At 35.3% G+C, this 13,960-nt stretch overlaps 1 long non-coding RNA gene across 1 annotated transcript in view; it reads left to right on the top strand.

Moving 5' to 3' along the window:
- Positions 1-13,760, top strand: part of LOC112621387 — a 33,733-nt gene extending 19,973 nt beyond the window's left edge. Inside the window, exon 5 of the long non-coding RNA XR_003118720.1 lies at positions 13,742-13,760. This is a non-coding gene — a long non-coding RNA (uncharacterized LOC112621387). The remainder of the gene's footprint in view (positions 1-13,741) is intronic.
- The last annotated feature ends 200 nt before the right edge of the window (positions 13,761-13,960 follow it).

Raw genomic sequence — 13,960 nt, 5'->3', positions numbered from 1 at the left:
TGAACACTTATGTAAAAGCTACAATAGCTCTGCTCACTGCCATTGCAAAGTCTGGAGGAAAGAGTAGTGGGCTTGATAGGAGCAATTGGTTGGATAATCTTTTGCAATGCCAATAAATAATGAAAAAGTATATAAATATAATGCTGTATAGAAAGCTCTCAAGTTCAGTGTTTGGTTAAAATACATATTCAGTAAATGGTAGCTATTATCGTCTTAGTTTAAGTTACTGAAAGCATTAAAATTAAATGTGTAGCTACAGACTCAATCCAGTTTTAATGTCATTGTGTTAATAAGGCCTCTTAACATTGAAGCAACAAAGATAAAGGAATTTTTTTGTAGCTATTCACGATTCTGCCCAGCTCAAGGTAAAGATAGCAACAAAATACTCCAACCAGAATAAAAGAAGTCTCCGCTTGACTGCAGCTCTTCACAACACTTCACAAGGGTCAAGCTGTGTTAGTTTCCTTCAGTGTTAAACAGAATGCATCTTAGGAGACTAGTTCAACTATTGATTAAATAATAGGTTCAAGTTGACTATAATCCCGACTAATACACTCTAAGACCAGGGATGGGCCAACAGAAGAGTAAAGTTTTCCACTGAAGTTTCGAGGCAAACACTCAGATAGAAGTAGTAATATGGATGCCTTATATTATTTGGTCCCATACAATACTGTCCCAGCCCAGTTGTGCAAAACTGGTGGACTAAAAGGCAAAAATATTGACAACAGTTTCGGTAACTGGATTCCAAAATGGACGTCCATCTAAGAGAAATTAATGAAAAAAAAGTATATGGACCTTGAAAGACATTAATACACAGTTTAGTTTTAAACACTCAGTTTTTGTTAGAAAAGGCTAATATTTGCTGTTTTGAACACTACAAAAGTGCTTTTTGAACTATTTACTCGCAAACCTCCTCCACCCATTCCACTCCATCTATAATGCTTTCTGCACACCTATGAAAGGTATGACTTCGTGTTTGCTCTGTGAAGTAAAGTTAAAAAGGAAGCATTTCTTTTTACATTCTAGCTAATGTTGATATTTTTCTCACGCTTCTATTAGCACATAATTCAGGTACATTAGTTTTGAAGTTTTTAATCTGCTATGCATCCTGAGGGCTCTCTGTTCTAGATCAACGTTATCTGTGGAACACCAGCCACGTCCTGGGCAGAAATATTTCTCCCTGTTGTCCAAATATTACTGAATCGGTTGAGTTTTCTCTATTTTCAATGAATTATTCCATATGTTTCCTTGCTACATTTTCTTTTGGCTTTCTGTTCACAGTAAATGATAGCATTTGTTTTTAAAAACTTATGTTATGAAAATTCCAAATATATGCCGATTAGAGAGAATAGCATAATGAACCTCTATGTGCTTATCACACATATAGTTCAACTAATTAAATTATATCAATTTATGGCCAATCTGGTTTCATTTATTACATCATTCGCTCATTCCTAACTCCCTGGATTATTTTGAAGTGAACTCATACATCATATAATATCCATATATCAATAAATATCTCAGTATGCATCTTTAAAAAGAAGGCACTGTTTTTTAAACCTCAATAGCATAATGACACCTACCAATATTTACAGTATTTCCTTAGTATTATCAAATTCCATAAGTCTGCAAGCTTCTGATTATCTCATTTTTTGTTTATACAGTTAATTTGTTTGAATGAAGATGGCATTTGATTGACATGTTTCTGAAGTCCCTTTTAATCTATAGGTTCCCCTCTCATTTAATCTTTTGCAACTTATTTATTGATGAAACTGGATTTTTTGTCCTTTATTGGTTCTCTCATTCTGAAATTTGCTGTAATGTCATTAACCGTGTTCTTCTTTCCTGTATTTTCTGCAAGCTTTGAGGTAGGCAAAAATATTTTAATCAGATTCCTTTTTTTTATTTTAGCAAGATTTACTCATAAATAATATTGTATATGTTCACAAAAATAGAAATAAAAATTGAAGTAAAAAAAGAAATAACAGCAAAAGGACAGAAATTTTTAATAAATAATATTGTAATAAATCCTAACACAACATAGAGAACCTGACTTTATTGAAGTTAGTGGGAGGATATTTGTGATTTTAAAACTATATATTATGGTTATGTCATCTAGAAATCAAATATTCAAGCTCATATGTTAAAATTAGTCATCGTTACGTTTTTCCAAAATAAAAAATAAAACGAAACCAACCTTAACCATCAGTGATTCCATCAACTGAGCAAGTTTGAGTAGCATTACCCTGGTGAATATCGTACTATCGATTATTCTACTCTTGTACCTGAAACTGGATAACAGTATGAAGAACATCCTGAACAAATACAGGATACATATTTAGACCTTCTCCAATCTAGAGGAATACTTGGTTTTCATCAGAATGAAGAATGCAGAGTATTGTTTTAGAACCAGACTTCTTTGATGACCCTTAAGTAAACCAATGTGGACCAGGTAACAGGAACAATTCAAGGCATCAGAGTTTTAGGGGGTTCTTGTGATGGAGCACAATGAGGCATTTTAGCTTACTCTAAGAAAATAGTTCATCCCTGTCAATATCCTGGGAAGCAGAGTTCAGATAAAACTATGAAGACACAATGTGAAATGTCAGTTGTCTTTGCAAAACATAAGTATATGGGAATGGGGGAAAAGTATGTAATTATTTATGGCTTTTCAAAAATGTATGGCTTTTAAAAAGCCATCTCTATAGTGCCTTTTTGATTCCTCTTCTGAAAAAATAAACCTGGAAAAATTAGTAGTCTTTAATTTATAGTTAGTTAGCACATTATGACAGAACTTTAATCTCATATCTCACTTGATAGAAATGAAATAATACGTTTTCCCATTATATAATTATTGAAGTTAATTAAATATAGTTAGTATTCCATTTACATTGATGCTTTTTGTTCAAATCTATGGTGTTATGTATAAATATGCCAGTTATTCAGTAAAACATCACTAAAATTAGACCTATATTGTTTTGAAACTGTTAGAGAATATCTTCTTCGAATTATGAGAGCTGTATTATATTAGTTTAACTAGTTATCTTCACATTCTGAAGTTCCCGAATCTATTTTAATTTTATATCAGGAATTGGAGAGATTTTTCGAGAAAAATGTTACTTGAATTCACCAAACGCAATGTGGGAATTTTGACCCACTTCTTGTACTTCTATTTTCCTGCTCCTTTTGCCCCCATAGGAAGAATATAAACATTTTGCTTACTGTAACACATTGCTTTGTTATGATATATTATTGTTACCATTTTTTTTTAAAAAAGAATGTTTCTATGTTTTAATTAAGCTCCTTCATCTAATATGTAATTTTAAAGTTATTATTTCATATAATATCTAACTTCCCACAGTTAGGAACCTGGAGCAGGCTGAACCTTTGGATAAAATGATGCCATTGTTATGAAAATACAAAAGCATAGACCAGGCGCGGCGGCTAGCACCTGTAATTCTAGCACTTTGGGAAGCCAAGGTGGTTGGATCATATGAGGTCAGGAGGTCAAAACCAGCCTGGTCAACACAGCAAAACCCCATCTCTACTAAAAATACAAAAATTAGCCTGAAATGGTGGTGGACACCTGTAGTCCCAGCTACTCTGGAGGCTGAGGCAGAAGAATCACTTGAACCCGTAGGTAGAGGTTGCAGTGAGCTGAGATTGCACCACTACACTCCAGCCTGGGCGACAGAGTGAGACTCTGTCTCAAAAAATAATAAATAAATAAATATAAAAAGAAAGAAAACCATAGCTGTAGGCAACTTCAAGCTTATAATTTTGCAGAGCAATAGCAGTAAGATACTCTGTACAAAGTTAAGTCAGGGATTATTGCACATCTCATATGATGAGATTCTTTTTTAAAAAGTTTTATTTTATTGTCATAAGACAATAAAGTGTCTATAAAATGTCTATATGACAGCACTTTGAATATTGGAGGTCAGTTTTCACGTCCTTCTCCCCAGACAAACCTTTAGTTTGTTACAATAATTTGTAAGGATCTCTGGAATTATGGCATTATTGTTATGCATCTACGTGAACTTACGATAAAGTTTTCCAGACCACAGAGTCTGCCCCAAATTTTGGGGCAGTTTTATTAAAGTTTTATTAAAAGTTTTATTAAAGTTTTATAAAAGTTTTATTAAAAACTGAACGAAATTAGAATCCAGCTACAAAGTTAAAGAGTAGACCACCTTTACTTCTGACACCCACCACTAGTTCCATATTGCCCCTAATCACCTTCAGATTCCATAATTTACTAGAAATACTCACAGAACTCACTGAAACTTATTATACTCACCGTTTTATTTATTACAGGGGAATGATTCATAAAATCAGTCAAAGAAAGAGATACATGGTACAGAGTCTGGAAGGGTTCCAAATGGGAGATTTTTGCTGTCTTTAGGATGTATGCCTCTTCTACTACTGATGTGTGACGGTATATTTTTGGCCCATTTTGTGTTGGTATAATAGAATACCATACACTGGGTAGTTAATAATGAACAGAAATTGATTTATCACAGTTCTGGAGACTGGGAAGTCCAAGACCAAGCGACCAGCATCTGGGCCTTCTCAGTGTGTTATCCCATGGCAGAAGGTGGAAGAGCAAGAGAGGGAGAGAGAGTAAAAGAGGGACAAGAGGGTCAGTCTACCCCTTTTGTAACAAACTCACTCCCATGATAACAGCGTTGATCCATTCGCTTTGCCCTCATGGACTAATCACCTCTCATTAGGCCCTGCCACTCAACACTCTGGAACTGGATATTTAATTTTTAAATGCACGCTTTTGGGGAGAAGTATTCAAAACATTGCAATGCACATGAAGTACTGTCAAACAGGGAAGCTCTACTGAGCTTCTGTGCTCAAAGATTTTGTTGGAATTTCAATACATAGGCATGACTGATTGATTGATTAATAATATAGCAAGTTGTCCAAAGAGCCCATCATGAATAACAAAGACATTCCTATTACCTGGTGAATTTCCAGTGTTTAGAGGTTACCTCCAAAAAACCAGGTACAAAGACTAGGCCTCTCTTTGAGTGAGGCCAAATTTCTTTCTATGTTGTATCATTTGCTATTTTCTTGGCTCCAAACACTCCAATTTCTTCAACTTACATGAGATATAGTTTCTGAAATTCAACATGACTTGGATGTGTTTCTCTAGATAATCTCTAATATTTCAATTTCCTCTTTTGAAATATATACTTCCTATTGCTTGTCTTCAGAAGCTATCTCTATATTAAAGTATTAGAACCCCACTAGGAAGTGTAAAATAATACTTTGGGGTCAACCAACTTGGAGAATCCTGACATTTAACAGCTGTTAAAACTTGGAAACATTGTATTTACTTTCTGAGCTTCCAGTTCCTCATAGATAACAGTGTTACCAATAATACCCACTTCATATTTTATGGAGGCTAAATGAGATCACGTGTAAAATGTTTAATGCATCATAGGAGCTTGATAGATATTAGTTATTTTCTGGGACAAATACTGGACAGTCTGAATTTGTGTGTGAAAAGGTATCTTAAGCACTGCTTGCTTACCAAGTCTTCTAGACTAGATGTATGCATACATTATTAAAAACATAATTCAATTCAGTTCATTAAATATTTATCTAAGTTCAACCGAGAAGTGCACAGCATTATGCTAGTGACTGAGAGAGAAGAAGACAGTTTCTGCCTTCCTGGAGTGATAACATTTTCATAAATATCTTTGATGTAAGTAGACTGGAATAGGTGTTAAATTCAGATACATAACTAGTACAGCAATGGAAGTCCAAGAGAGAAAAAACATCTGATTGGGGTTATTGGAAGAATGCATCTCCAAGAAGGTAATATGTCCCTGGATGCCCAGTAGTGAGTAACTTTTTTTGAGAATTTCTGAGTGAGTTTACTTGGTAGAAAACTAGATTTAGCAATAAGATAGAAATAAATTAATCATGAATACAGAAATAAACTTTAAACAAAATTATAAGAGAAATAAGAGCTGTCTAAAAGAATTAGCAATGTTAAAAAAACAAACATAACTTTTAGCCATGAGTTTAATCTTTGCATGAAAAATATTTTATTGATTTTTATTGGAATGCAAAGAGATTGCTTTTGTGCCTCACGCTTTAAACACCCAGGAAACTTTACCCAAGTTCTGAAATTCATTATGTCAGTTTTTGATTTTAAGGAAAATATGTGTAGACTTTATTTGAGGTAGTTCGTTTGAAAACTATGAAGGAATTAAACATACATCATTTATTCCTCAAACAATTGATTCAACAAATATTCATTGCATGTATACTGTGTGCCAGGAGCTCTTCCAGGCTCTGGGAAATATATCTCAAAGAAAGCAGACAATACCCCTGCCCTCTGTAGAAGACTGACAAATATATAAATGCATATGTATATATAGAATGTCAGATGATATAAGTATGATGAAGAAAATGAAAGCCATATAATGGGTGATGGAGGGAGGCATAGAAAGGTGGCATTTGCTATTTTATAGAAGTAGATCAGGGAAGACCTCATGACAGACATCTGAGCAGAGACCATTCCAGGTGTGGGAGCATGTCAGAGAGGTATCCAGGGGTGAAAGTTCCAGGCAGAGAAAGCATGAAGAGCAAGGTGCCCAAGGCCAGAGCGTGTGTGCTTGGCATTTTCCAGGAGCCGTAAGGAGTCTAGTGTGGCTGAAGGAGAATGAGCAAGGGAGAAAAGCAGTAGGAGAGTGCACATGAGGCCTGTGTGCCCTTGCGAAGACTCTACATTTTATGACCTCACCCTCCCTACCTTTAGCCTCTGCCCACCTCTTGTCTCTGTGTTCTTCTACACCTGTGCTGTCTCGTATAGTCACCACTAGCCACATGTGTCTACTGAGAACTTGGAATGGGGCTAGCCCAAAGCGACAATATAAGAAAAGTGTAAAATATCTCAATACTTTTCATATAGTTTCATATGTTGAAATAAAAAGGCTTTGAATATATTTGATTAACTAAGAAAAATGTATTTCATATTTCTTTTCTTGTAACTAACATTTTTGTTTTGAGATAATTCTAGATTTCCATGCAGTTGTGAAAGATAATGCAGAGAAATCCTGTGTAGCCTTTATCCAGTTTTCCCAATAGCAATATCTTGCACATCTTAGTACAATATTGTTACTAGAATATTGACAATGATACTATCTTATTCATCTTTTCCTAATTTTAATTGTACTCATTTGTGTGTGTGTTTGTGAGTGTGTGTAGGTGTTTAGTTCTGTGCAACTTTATCACATGTGTAGGTGTATCTACCACCACATCAGAGTACAGAACTGTTCCTTCATCACAGATTCCTTATAATTCCCTTTGATAATCACTCTGCCCTCTTTCCTCTGCCCTGTTCCCGCACCAGTCCTGATCTCTAGCAACTACTAGTCTTTTCTCCATTTCTAGAATTTTGTCATTTAAAGAATTTCGTGTAAATGAAATCATACAGTGTGTATCCTTTGGGGATTGCCTTTTTTTTCCCCTTAGTATAATTCTCTGAAGTTTAATCCAAGTCATTTTAATAGTTCATTCTTCTTTTTTGCTGAGTAGTATCCCCTGGTAGAGATGTACCACAGATTTTATTTAACTACTTGCCCATTTAAGTACTAGGTTGGTTCCTGTTTTTGCTCTAATCATTTCTGTACAGGTTTTTGTATAATCATGAATTGTATTTGTCTAGTGTAAAGGCTCAAGAGTCTAATTGCTAAATTGTATAGTAAGGGCATGTTTATTTTATAAGATTGCCCAATTGTTTTCCATGGTGGCTATACCCATCTGTTGCATTTTGCTCTTTTTCACTGTGGCTATTAGACAATTTAAAATTATATACATAATTTTTCACATTTGTAATAATTTTTCACATTTCAAAAGAAGAGAACTCAGACAGTTCTTGTTCCCAAGAACAGGACTTGAGACAGTCCTGTTTTCCGGTACCAAGCTCTTCCCACCTCAGGCTTTCCCAGGTGCCTCGATTTCTAGCTGGAGTGTGTTCTCATTATCCTCTCACAGATGCACAGACTTCTATAGCACAGTGAGTGGTTACAAGAAGAATCTAAAACTAAGCAACCTGGGTTTGGATGCTGGGTCTATCCCTTACTGGCTCTGTGACTTATTAAGGTATTTAATGCCTTTGTTCCTCAGTTTTCTTATCTGTGAACCAGGTGACTATAGCAGTAGTGATCTCATTAGGTTGGTATGAGGGTTGAGTGAGTTAGCACATGTTAAATTATGTCCTGTTGAGACCCTTCTGACCCCTTACCCAAGACTGGGTTTAAATCCTCATGTAGATTTCCACTGCAGTCAGTATCCTTGTCAAAATTGTAATTATATGATTGTATTAGTCCATTTTCACACTGCTGATAAAGACATACCCAATACTGGGCAATTTACAAAAGAAAGAGATTTAATGAACTTACAGTTTCACATGGCTGGGGAGGCCTCACAATCATAGTGGAGGGCAAAAAGGAGCAAGTCGCGTCTTACATGGATGGCAACAGGCAAAGAGAGAGCTTGTCCAGGGAAACTCCTGTTTTTAAAACCATTAGATCTCATGAGACCCATTCATCATCATGAGAACAATGCAGGAAAGACCTGCCCCCATAAATCAATCACCTCCCACCAGGTTCCTCCCCAACACGTGGGAATTCTGTGAGTTGCAATTCAAGATGAGATTTGGGTGGAGACATGGCCAAACCATATCAATGATTATTTCATATTTTTCTCCACTACTGGAATCTAAATACCTATGAGGCCAGTGATCTCCTCTATCTGATTTAGTGCTGTATCCTCATTGCTAGCACAGAACTAGTTGAGAGAAGGCACTTAAGATATCACTCAAGAATGAATGAATGAATGAATTTCCTTCAATGTAAACATTTACTCACTATTTACTTAAAGTACTATTTTGTTTAATTTATCCTTTCTTAATGTTTAAAAGATCATGTATTATTCATGTTTCTCTGATTCAGAAGACTAGGCCTCTAACTTTATCTCAACAGTTTTTACATGAAAATCCCATGTATTCTGAAATAAAAATTGTTCCAGCATAATGACAAAATTCAAATGAAAAAATAATTAGACATATCTATAATGTGATAGTATTCGATTGTTAGGTTTGGTTAATGTGTGTGGCTTAAATAATCATTTTATTGTTATACTAGGATTCCCTAAGGTTGACAGAATCCATGTTACTTCACTGCTTCCTTTGGCTTTATGGGTCTTTTGAAGACTTAGCCCTCAAAGCATCAGTAGGTGATATTGACATTGAAGTACTTCTTTAGCTCTCTGCAGATAATTTTGTCTCATTATTTCAATTATTTATGGCTTCAATTAGGTAACCTCCATGACACTCTTAGGAAATTCAGAAAAAACATGGCAGAACTTCGATGATTTTCATTTAGCCACTCTCTGTTTAAAACCCAAACTGTGTACCAACCATCATGATCAACAGCATATGCTTTTTACACACACACACACAGACACACACACACACATATTTTGTCAGTTATCTACCTTTACTTCTTCACCTACTGAGGGCAGTTTCTGTAGAGGAAAGAACAGGTTACTCTGAGCTAGGGTGAGTTAGGCTCTTGCTCTGCCATTTTATTAACTCTGAAGTCTTGAAAAGACCAATTAGCATGTTTCAGCCTTCATTTGCTACCTACTGGGAATCATACTGGAGGGATCACATTGATGACGAAACACAAGAGTCCATGTATAGAACCTTAATAATAAATAGCTCCATATTTGGGTAGTGCTAGCCCACATGCGGAATCTCAGGGACATACTTACAGATGTACGTTTCCTCCAATTTCCCCTGTATGCCCTCAAAGGCAGATATCATCGGGTCAATGTTATACATTAAATATGCTGAGTATCAGAAGCACAATTTAAGTTCACACAGTTATGTGACAAGACTGTGGTAAAAAACCATGACTCAAATCCGTACCGATGAATAGAGGAATAAAATGTCCCTTTTCTTCATTAACAAAATTTATACTAAAGCATATCCAGGAATAAAAGAAAGGTTTTGATGATATTTGCTTTCTAGTTTAATAAGTTTTAATACTGAATAGGTTAAATTAATACAAAATAACATAAAATGCTAATGTTCATTGAGTATTTACTTTGCACCCAGTATGATCTTACGTAATTTACTGGGATTATTTTATTTTAGTATAACAATGCAAGTAGCTACTATAGTCGTCCCTATTTTACACTTGAGGAAACAGGCTAAGAGAGATTAAATTAGTGGCTCAAGGTCAGAAAGCTAGTAATTATTGAAACCAGGATATGATTCTGTATAATGTGAGGGTTCAAGCCTTTACCCGTGATGCATGTTGCCTCTTATTTCATTAATTTAAATTGGTCATTTGGGTTAATCACATAGAAGGTGATGTTCCCTTTTTGTTTTTGTATGACTTACATTCTTCAACATTTTTCATCCACAGTGTGATAAAATAAAATCATGTTCATTCTCTTCTATACTTTTATATTTGTGTTTCCCTATTGCCTTTACAAATAAAACAAACAATCTCAATAGCAAATCCTTGTGTGAAGTGAGTTAATGAATCTGGTTCCAGCCATTTTCCTGTTGCAACCCAAGGACTTTGAGGTTCATCATAAATATCTACCTATAGGCCAACAAAAATTTTCATGAGTGGGTAACTCTAGTACTGTAGACATGAAAATGTAATACTATATTTTTTTTAAAAATTACTTCTATTTTAGTAGATCTCTATATAACTACCTTCTGGAATAACAATATTATGTGGATTATTTTTCTAATTAAAATATTAAATCCTTATTTAAAGACTGCTGTTTATTTGGCTATTTATTTACACATTACTTATGAGTCTCCATTTGGAATTTGTTAGTTTCCATACATCTGCTCCATAAGCTATTTTTATGTGAAAGTTGCTGCTTTATAAGAACATTTGCCTCTACATGTTGCTCTTTTATTATTGCTATATTTAATTGGAATGCCTCTATTGTGTAACCAGAAAGAGTTTTTCAAACTTGGGAATGTTTGCATCACATAGTATAGAGATATGTATTTATTTATTTAATTTCATTTTCCTAAGATATCAACTTTGATTAATAATTATATACAGGCTTTGTTCTTCTTATCTGGGTGTCAACAGTAATTGGAATCCATATCCATATCCTACCTTGCAATCATGCTGCAAAAGGCCAATAAATTCCCGCTGAGTGTGTTACTTGTTAAATTTAGTGCATTACATTCAGGGTAATGAATAAAAGCAGTGGACCGTTACCGTCTGGCTGGCTGAGGAAGGCTAGAACAGCCAGACTCCCCTGAGGCCTTGAGCCAGCTTAAAAACGGTGACAGGCAGAATCAAGGGAGTCCCCAAGCATCACAGTTCAGTTTGTCTCCCTTAATTTCCTCTTCTGTAGAGACTCAGGCTGTAGGGAGGGGAGGAAATCTTATCCATTAATTCACCACACTTTCATAAAATGCTGCATGCTCTGGTTTCATTAACAAGCAAATACAGTTTAGATAAATAGTTATGTATTTACATTTGAGCAGGGAGGTGAGAATGCTACTGAATGTAAATGAGTGACTGTGCCTTCATGCACTTCACTTTGCATATCCACATATGTCTATTGTGTATTCATTTGTCTGTATTAAAAATGCACATAGATATTTTTGTGAGTGAATAATCAATAAAGCAAGCCCCATAGGTATATATGTCTACTTACTTCCCTCTCATATTTATTAAACATACATAAGCAGTCACTGAAAAAAGGACGACAACATTTCTAAGGCTACTTACAACTCTTTTTTAATAAATAAATATACGCTTCATATAAAAATATTATTTTAAAAACTGTAATGTGAAAATTTCAGATGTATGGTAAATATGCAAATGCGAAGATATTAGAAAAAACTGGTCTATACTCTCAGTTTACTGTTTACAGTTGTGAGAACTGAGAGTCTTTACTCTCCCGGCGTAATAATTATTACACATTATGCTTCCTGCCAAAACTAGCTGACTCCCTTAGTCCTTTGAGCTGTTGTGAATATCTATATCAATTCAAAAACAACTAGATTCTTAAAGAAAGGAAGAAAATATAATTTTATGAAATGACCACTTTTATTATTCTTGAGTGTCTCGGAAAATTTAGTGTAAAGTGTCCTTTGCTATCCAGGATAGAACAGCTGGTTCCAGATAACATGGTGTATCTCATTAGAGAGATATTAGATCTAATTATGCAACATATAAGCGAGATCATTACAGAAACATTATCTTGATGAGGTAAGTAAAGTACATGTGAAATCTAACTCTGCTGTTTTAAAGAATTTTTTAAAGCAAATGTAAGGAATTAATGATTACTTAAGTGTATGAAGAAAGCTGTTGCAAACTACTTATGAATCTTTGACATGTAATGAAAAAATATAATAGAATGATAAGTACCCTGATTATTTGTGCTAGAGATAAAAATCAACTTCTGGGCAAATATTATCTTTTGTTATGGACAATTTTTTTTTCTAAACATAATAAAAATCAGTGCCTTTTCATAGCATTTCTACTGTGTGAGAACTTCTCAAACTTTAGAGTATAACTGAATCACAGAGAGGGCTTATTAAAACAAAGATTGCCGGGCTCAAATCTCAGATTCTGTTCAATAAGGGTAGACCCAGAAAATTTGCATTTCTAAAATTCCCAAGTGATGTTCATGCTGCTGGCCCCAGTCCACTATTTGAGAACCACTGCACTATGTGAAAATCAATAAAGAAGATGCTTAACTTACATTATCTTCTTGATTATTTTTCTGTAAGATGAAAGTCCATGGATTCTATTCTGTTAGGTATTTTGCTTCCTTTCCTTTTTATTTTTGGAGACAGGGACTCATTATGTTGCCCAGGCTGGTATTGAACTCCTGGGCTCAAGTGGTCTTCTCACTTCAGCCTCCCAAAGTGCTGGGATTACAGGTATGAGCCACCGTGCCCAGCTTGCTTGATATATTTCCATCAAGCTATCTATATTTGAAAATCTAGATTCTTTTACAAAGAAATCTATCTTCAAAATATGGTTAAGACTAGATGCCGGTCGGGCACGGGGGCTCATACCTGTAATCCCAGTACTATGGGAGGCCGAGGCGGGCGGATCACGAAGTCAGAAGTTTGAGACCAACCTGACCAACATGGTGAAACCCCATCTCTACCAAAAAATACAAAAAAGTTATCCAGGTGTGGTAGCATGTGCCTGTAATCCCAGCTACTCAGGAGGCTGAGGCGGGAGAATCGCTTGAACCTGTGAAGCAGAGGTGAGTGCAGTGAGCCAAGATCACACCACTGCACTCCAGCTTGGATGACAGGGCAAGACTCCATCTTAAAAAAAAAGCAAAAAAAGCTATATGCCAAGCATTAGGCATATTTATAATAGCGTGTTTATAAACATCAGCACAAATAATAAAATGAATAGACATTACCAGTTTAATAATTGACTTAGCAAGGAAGATGCCAGGAATAAAGAGGTTTCAGCTCTACAAAGCTAATTTCGCTTACTCTTATCTGTAGACATTGTCTTTTTCCTAAGAGTTCTGAGTTTGTTTACTAAGTTTACCAATTCTGTTCATATCAATGTTAAATTTATTAAAAAGTAGCCACAGGATCAAAGTTCTTGATTTTGAAAAACTGGATTATGATCTGTTTTCCAAGTTGATTTAAACTAAGCGATTTGACTAACTCTCGTCTCCATCTTCACAGCAAAACAGAGCGTGACACTCCCAATCATCTGCATGTTGGAAATGAGGAAATGGTTACTGAATGATGCAACTGCTTTTCTATCATTTAGAAAGTTCTGTTTCCCAAGATCACTTTTTTTTTGAGATGTCTCGCTCTGTGGCCCAGGCTGGAGTGCAGTGGTGCGATCTCGGCTCACTGCAACCTCTGCCTCCTGGGTTCAAGCGATTCTCCTGCCTCAGC

Source organism: Theropithecus gelada, chromosome 3 (assembly GCF_003255815.1).
Source record: "Theropithecus gelada isolate Dixy chromosome 3, Tgel_1.0, whole genome shotgun sequence".
Taxonomy (NCBI): Eukaryota; Metazoa; Chordata; class Mammalia; order Primates; family Cercopithecidae; genus Theropithecus; species Theropithecus gelada.
This window is presented reverse-complemented; position numbering and strand designations above follow the sequence as displayed.